This window comes from Lolium rigidum, chromosome 4 (genome assembly GCF_022539505.1).
Source record: "Lolium rigidum isolate FL_2022 chromosome 4, APGP_CSIRO_Lrig_0.1, whole genome shotgun sequence".
NCBI classification, from domain to species: domain Eukaryota; kingdom Viridiplantae; phylum Streptophyta; class Magnoliopsida; order Poales; family Poaceae; genus Lolium; species Lolium rigidum.
The window spans coordinates 209,860,167-209,868,448 of NC_061511.1; the positions used below are offsets into that span (position 1 = coordinate 209,860,167).

At 47.4% G+C, this 8,282-nt stretch overlaps 1 pseudogene; it reads right to left on the reverse strand.

The window, feature by feature from the left end:
- Positions 1-1,879: 1,879 nt before the first annotated feature.
- Positions 1,880-7,549, reverse strand: LOC124648155 (annotated as a pseudogene).
- Positions 7,550-8,282: the final 733 nt, after the last annotated feature.

Below are 8,282 nucleotides of genomic sequence, written 5' to 3' on the forward strand. Positions count from 1 at the left end.
GTAGCTTCCATAAGTTTGCTCAGATTCCTAGTTAGACAGATCTGACACAGTTTGATACTATTTACAACTGTGGATGGAGATTTGAAGTGTGATATCTGGAAACTTCATTCATTTGAACCTGTCTCATCTTGTCCATTGCAGCGATACCTCCTCATTGGTGTTCAGAATGTCAGGATCAGACTTCCAGCCGCCGGTGTGCCGCTGCCCCAACCACCGTTGTATCCTACGGTATGTAGTATGTGCAGACATGTTCAGAATCTGAAACCCATCCAACCCCTACATAATATGTGCTTGTTAATACTTTATGTGCAGATACTGCAACTGTTTCAGGGAGAAAGTATTATGCTCTGAAAAATGCGACTGCCGTAACTGCCTGAACATTGAGAAGAACAGGGTCGGTATACAGCAGTTTCAGAACGCATACAACAAGCCTAGGAAGCCCATCCCTCCAAGGATGCCAACGGTAACATATGATTTTTAGTTCGTACTTGAAGCACACACCACATTCATCAACACCATGCTGTTCTGCCTCATTCGCAAAAAAATGCTGTTCTGACTCAAGTGGTTGTTGCGCGTAGGCTGGGTGCCGATGCAAAAAGATCAAGTGCGCCAACGGGAATTGTGGTTGCTTCCTGGTGTGTATTCTAGCTACATGCATTGTTTTTCTTATATCTGTAGGAGTATATTATTCTTGCTGCATCTACTGTTTCTGGAAAAAAAAACTAGACATGTTTCTTCTGTGATCTTTCTGACCGAGGCTAGCTGGTTCTTGTTCTGAAGCGCTCCACCAAGTGCACCTCCAAGTGCACGTGCCTAGATTGTGCTAACTCTGAGGAGATCCGTGGGAGTGAGTGCACCGACCACATTCTCCTCTTTCTGATTTCCTTGTATGATCATACTCATGTGACGCTCTGCGTGTACATAGCAGGTGACAAAGAGCAGGTTGATGGTAACAGCAGCATGGCTGAGGAACCGGCGCAGATGCAAGAACAACCCACACAATCTGGGGACAACAGCGGCTCCGGCCAGAACAAACGACCACGAACAGGGTGAGTTCTCTTTACATTCCGCAGGAGAAGTTGCTGTAGATTGATCTGTTCAAGAGTGTAATCCTGGAGTTTTGCGCCTCTTGTGCAGTGATTAATGATGACGGCCTTCAGTTCAGTTCAGCCACCTTTTGTGCAATGATGATCATAGTCTTCAGTTCAGAGGATGTCACCTTTTGTGCAGTGAGGATGATGACAGTTTTTAGTTCAGAGTATGCCGCCTTACCACCCTGAACATGACACCCATTCTCTGTCAAATACGCCACTTCATGTCTGTCGAATATGCGATTGTAACCGTAAATGGGTTCAGGACTCCGTGTAACGATACTTCGGACCTCCGCGCACCTCAGTGGCCGTAGATGTTTGATCAAACTGATGTAGTTTCAGTAGACATTGCTCTCGATCAAACTGATATGGGAGTCCAGAACGTACAAGCTTAAGAATAGTTGACAGAATCGGTTATATAGTCTTGCAAAGGCTTTCTTGTGACGTTGATCATTTATCAAACCCAAAATTTTCTGCAATTATGAGAGCTGAATATGTAGCGTGGTAGCATAGTCTGAATATGTATGCATTACAAACATGCATATTTCTGCATCCAGCTGAGTACCATCGATTGACATCCATACTGCCTGTAAAGGTATTCATCCTGACCGCTATGTACTTTTTGGAAAGGTTTTCTCTTATATTTCTGCAGTGATCAGAGCACAGGTAGTAGAAATAGTAGTATGAAAAGGATTTAGACCAGTATCCGTCACGTTATTACCGCATTACGAAACAAGCACTACATTACACCATGTTACAGAACACCAACACTAGACCAGTGTCACAAGCTACAAAACGTGCATGCGCACAGAGGTGCTGCTCAATTTAGCGAGACCGGTCGACGTCGAGCTCAGCCACTTGCAGACATCGTCCATTTCTTCGGGGATAGTGTAGTGCCCCAACCTGCATCGTCGGATAAAACCCTTGTTCAATGTTCATATAATCTGGAGAGAAAGGGAGTAAAGGGGACCTAGTTTGGATGCAAGATGTGTACCTGTTGTAGGCCTTGAAAGTCAGGTACGACAACCCTGATGACCGCAGAAACTCAGTCGACCGCTAACCGTTCCTGTAGGACACGACCTCATCCGCTGCAAGAGTACATCTCAAGAATTCAGTAACAAGCAGTGTAATTCATCTTTTGAGTTATCCTACTTGATTCAAAAGCCTTGTTCGTTTTGCTATTACCTCTGCCATGGCAGAGCAGGATGGGCAGGGAGAGGGCTCTTCTTGCTGCCATGTGTGAGCTCTCCATCTTGCCCCTCAGGGTCCTGAACGCATCAAATTACCAAGACCATTAGGGTTCGTTACAATATTAGGAGCAAAAGTGCAAGGTGTTCTTGGTAGATGAGATTCTGCAGTGAGTGGGCAGGGTTGGACCACCTTGAGCATGGGAGCCAGCCACTCAGGCTGATGACCGCGCTGAGCGTGATCGGGTAGGGGATACCGCTGCTGAATTTGCCATGAGCATAGCATGCTGCCGAGTGCAGCGCAGTTGCTGCAACCATGCTGAACCCACCAATCCCAAGCTTCACTGCATCCACACAACCATGACCATGAAAGTGGTGAATAATCAGTTAGATGCAACTACTAAACTGTCCTTGTAAAGGCATGGTTGATTCTGTGGTTAGTACCATCAGATGGCTCGGACGACAGTAGGTTTGCTATGTGTGCAGCTGAAGCATCCAGCCCCTCGGTGTCATCACGACCATCCACCGAAGTGTCATCCACATCGAACCAGGGGCGGAGCTGGAGCTCAGATCACCCTGATGCACCAATATAACATGGCACGCAATTTTCAAGCACTACTCTACTATATGTAAAAGTATGTCCATACTTATAAAATACATTATATGACACAATTAATTGGATTTTCCATTTTAAAATCCAAATTTGCAAAGAAATGTTTCATAATAATACAATAGGAAGAACTAGAAAAAAAACTCATATTGTGATGATGAAACAAAGGGAAAAATTGTAGGAAAAGATTTTTTGCATTTTCAAATTCCAATTTCCGAAATACATCATCAATCTACATGATTAAAAGCAGACATAAATTTCTAGTTGAACATACTTATACCTACAGAAATCCACGCCATAGTTCCACACTATTTCATTTACTAGAACAATTTTCACAAAAGTTTAAAAGAAATCGGTGAAATTACCAGGAAAGGAGAACAATTAAACCTCAATTGATGGTTTGATGAGGGTGCGGTCGCTGGCGGAGACGCGAATGGCAGCAAGAGAATTGGAGCCCAGAAAAAAAAGGGACCGGGGTCGCTATGCGCCTATGCTGCTAGGGACAGGGGATCTTGGCCTGCAATCCCAGATCGGAGCAGCACGCCATGAGGCCTCGACGGCGACACCAACGCCGTCTGCCTCGCTTGCTTCCATCTTGTGGGCGGTTGCGGCATCGTTTGGCTAGGGAACTGCTATAAGCCGACCTGGTCGGCGCGTGCGGGGTGCCGCACACCCCAGCGACCAGGTCGGGTAGTTTTGGCCGCGGCCCATTAGCTCAGGTATATTTTTTTTTCTTTTTTTCTTCTTCTCTTCCTTCTGTTTTTTTTCTGTTATTAATATTTTTTTTCAAAATCTAACATTTTTTATGAAATTATTTTTCAAGATTTTTTTTTCAAAATATGAACATTTTTAAATTCAACAGTTTTAAAATTTGAACGATTTTATATTTTGAATAATTTTTTAAAAATTATATTTTTTAAAATCTGAACATTTTTCACGTTTGAACGGTTTTTTTAATTTGAACGGTTTTTGAATTTGAATATTTTTCATGTTTAAAAAATTTTCAAGGTTGAACGATTTTTAAATTTGAACGGTTTCTAAATTTGAACATTTTTCATGTTTGAACAATTTTCATGTTTGAATGATTTTTAAATTTGAACGTTTTTCAGATTTTGAACGATTTTTTATTTTTGAACATTTTTTAATTTAGTTTTTAAAAATATTTCTATTTTTCGAATCTGAAAAATAAAAGTAAAAAAAAGGAAACAGAAAAAAGGAAAGAAAAACGAAAACAGAAAACAGAAAAAAGAAAACAGAAAAAAAAAAGAAACAGAAAATAAGAAACAAAAAAAAATCGAAAAAGGAGGCAGCCCGCACCTAACTGGGCCGGCCTGTACCGCGCGCGGGGTGTGCGGCGCGCTGTACGCGCCGACCTGGTCGGTGTATAGGGTTTGCCGTTTGGCTATGCGCCTGCGTGAATCGGACGTATAGATTTCCCTGGATCGAATAGACACCTAGCAGGCCAATAATTTGTAAACTAGGAGAACAACTAGACACTCTAGGCGGACAGAGTTGAGGCGTGGGCCTCCGATGTGTCGTCTTGCGCGTGAGAGTTGGACCCATCATGGCCGGCCCAACCTGATGCACGGGTCGATTTTAGATGGTAAGAGCATCTTCAGTCGCGTCGCCCAAAGCGTTCCCCAAACCGCGCCAGATCGAGCGTTTGGGGGACGTGTTTTGTTCGTATCGCGTTTGGGGACGTCGCTTCCTAGACGCGTCCCCCAATCAGAAATTCAAATAGTTGCATTCAAAAGAGATCGTTCCCGCCGGATCGTCGTGATCAGAGTAGCGGTGATCAAAGTACTGGGCGCGCAGACCGGTGGTGCATGCTAATTAGAAGAAGGGGTTGGGCGACGGCGACGTATCCTGAGTTGACGCAGGCCCGTCGATCACGATGATCTCGTCGCGATCTGCCCGTTGCTATGCATGCTCCGTCTGCTCCGTCGCCGACGCAGAGGCCGCATGTGTAGCAGTAGAAGACGCGTCAGCCGGCTCTTGCTGCGCTGCCGCTGCCAGGGCCGCCGCCATTTTGGCTTCGATGTCGTCGAGGATCTGGCCTTTGAAGAAGTTGTGCGCCGCTCGCGTCCGGGTAGACATTCCCTCTGTCGATGTTCTCAGCAGGGACATGTCGTCCCTGCATTTCTTGAGCTCCAACTTCTCCTCTTGCCTCTTGAGCAGCTCGGCCCACCTTTCGTCGGCCTTCTTGTCGCGGGAGAGAAAGGTCGAGGAGACGTCGGCGAGGCATTTTGTGATCGACGCCTGCGTCTTCTCACACGACGCAGCGTCGGTCAAGGCGGCCTTGGCAGCCTTGTTGCCAGTAGGACGCCCTGTCGAAGTTGCCAGCGGCGCGTCCAGATCAATGGCGTCCTTCCCCTTGGACAGCGACAAGCGCGTCAACCGCCATTTCTCGTTCAATTTGAGCTTGCCATAGCAATGCATGAGCACGAAAGACTTGTGACCTTCCGAGTTCCTCGAGTACAAATCCATGGCCCTATCAAACTAACCAAAGGAAGCAGAATCATTTCATCGAACACAATGTAGACGCTACGGATTATGGAAGAAAGAGTCGTACCAGTTGGGCGACGTCGGCGCCGCTGTCGCCTCTGGTCTCTAAGTCGTGATGGTACCCATGGAAGGAGTTCACGGACGCCTGGATGATGGCCCATCGCGTCGACATTGCCTTTTGGCTCCTCTTCATTGTCACTTTGTTGTAGTCGCTGGTGATGAGCTTGCGCTTATCGAACTCGGCATTGATCCTCGCCCAATACTTCCCGTATTTTTGGTTTGTGCCGATGATAGTTGTTGAGCTGCTAGAGGTGGCAAATAAATCAGAGAAGTTCTCTAATAGTTGTTGAGCTGCTAGAGATAGTTGTCCTTGTGGTTGTTGTGTCTCTGCTGCTTCAGGATGAATAAGGAATAACTGAATTAGGTAGCCACTAGTTCCTTTTTTCAATATCTCAGAACATTGCTTGGCAGAGATGATATTAGACTGTTGAAGCAGCAAGTGATCAACTGTTACAGTTCTTGCTTGAGTAGACTTGGTGGGGAAATTATTTCTAAGGACAAACTGTTTATCCAGAAAGGTATTTGAGCTGCCAAAATCCACTAGAGCTATTGCTTGTTTTTTTTTCGATCAAGGAGCATAGCTCTAGCCTCTGCATCCAAAGGATGCACACAAATTTCTTCTTTATTAAATTATTCGTAATGTCTTACAAGGGGAATACAAAGATCAACTCGAAGCCTCCTTCCTAGCGACAACTCGCTATACCTACGATGAAGGGGGGGGGGGGCATGAACAAGGCCATACTCCCTGATGGTACACCAACACACATCGTCCAAAAAGCAAAACCCTAAGGGTGTACCATTGCACACGTCGTAGAGTTCGCAACTACCATCTATCTCGAACCCATCTCCAAGCGAGATCAACGCATTGACCGTGCCAGACCTGCCGTTGATGTCACCATAACACCAAACAGCTCCACCATCCTGCCCGCGTCCAGCAGTCTTCGCCCGTTTTCGATACTCCGCAGCTCCACGCCGTTGAAAATCATCGATGACAACGTGGTAGATGAACAGCACTCCACCAAAAACCACCTCCATCTAGCCGCTGCTCCAAAAACGATGGCCCAAGAGGTAGCACGACCCAGGGAGCGTCGTCATCGTCTGATCCTTGCTGGATCTAGGATTTCCCCCGGAGCAGCGCGAGTGAGTTTCCGCGGACTGCAATGACAATGCCTTCAAGAAGGAAGCGACGCTTAACGCCGCCATCGCCCGCCAATCTTGACACGGTTTTCACCGACAGCCGCGAGTCCCCAACTCGGCGAGAGCAAATGGAGAGGCCATCAAAGATGATGCCTTCGCAGGGGAACGACGCCAATAGCCGCCGCCATCATCCGCCAAGAATGAAGTCAAGGCGCGGAGTTCACCGGTGGCCCCTTCGCCGGGGTAGAGGGATCTCGTGATCCGCCACCCAAGCAACCAGCCGACCTCCTCCGGCCAAGAAGAAGGCCGCCTCCACCGTCGAACCCAAGGCAGCTGCCCCGGGCGACCTCGTGTCACGGGAGAAGCCCAAGACCATCTCCACGCACCGGTGAGAGGCCGGGGGGAAATGGCGCAGACCATGGGCATGGCCGCCGCCCACCACCAGCCCCTGCCGGCGTGTTGCGGGGGGAGCCGACGGGAGGAGGGAGTCTGCAGCGCCAGGCTGCCGCCGCCCATCCATCCACGCCGACCGGTCGCAGCGTCGAGGAGGAGGGAACTCATATGCCGTCCACTGTGCTACAGCGAGGAAGGGCCGCCGCCACGCCCCGAGGTCTTTGCCCCGGTGGCGCTGCCGACGGCGGCGGCGGGAGGCGGCTAGGGTTGGGAGGGTTGGGGGTGACCGCGCTGCTGAATCTGCTACAATGAGGGTTGGGGGCGACTAGAGCTATTGCTTGTACTCCTCCAATTGTTACAGACAAGGAAATAGTGTCATTTACAGAGACACCCTGGACTGCATGTACTGAAATAGACATAAGCTGCTCTTGATCTGGCTCATTCAATTGCTCTGGTTCCTGATCTTCATCAGAATGTCCTTGCAGTTCAATAGCATGTACCAAGTTTTTAACTCCATTTCGACCCTTATCAGGAAGGCTCCTGACTCCATTGTCTTTGGCAACCATGGGTCTGTTGTGAGTCTGGTTTGGTACTGGTCTGATAGTCATTCTAGTAGTATTTTTGTTGTTGTTGTTGGAGAGATAAGACTTTTCTTGTTGTCTAGCAAACCAATAGGCTTCTCTTAAAGTGGCAGGTTTGTGGCACTTTGTACCATGCTTAATACTCTCCTTTAGCCCACTAAGGAACCTCAATAGAAAGAAACTTTCTGGCAGATAGTTGTGGTCTCTTTTCATAAGAGTCATCCAATCCTCGAACAAGTCAATGTAATGATCTACCGAGTTAATTTGCTGCAACTGTTGGCACTGTTCCATTGATTCATCAGCTCCAGGACCAGGAAACCTTTCACATAAGAGCTGACAGAATTGAGTCCAGTTCATTAACTGTAACTCATAACCGCAACTGTTTAACCATGTTTTGGCCCTTCCTCTGATATGGGCATTTTCCCATTTAACCTTGTTGTCATTGACAATTCCAGCCAACTCAAATATACTTTCACATTCCATCAGCCAGCTTATTGCATTTTCGGACGCAAACAGCGGGAGTTCTACACTTGGGGTGCGAATGTGCGGCTCCACTTGAGTATGTTGTTGTTGGCCTTGACTGCTCCTGATCTCATGATGTGGGAACTGTTGTCTACTGTCTGGGATGTTGTTGTTTGCTCGGTTCTCGGAATCTCTGCTCATTGTTGACAGCAGGGTAAGGAATCATGGGTTGTGAGGGGAAGATGGTTGGTTGGGT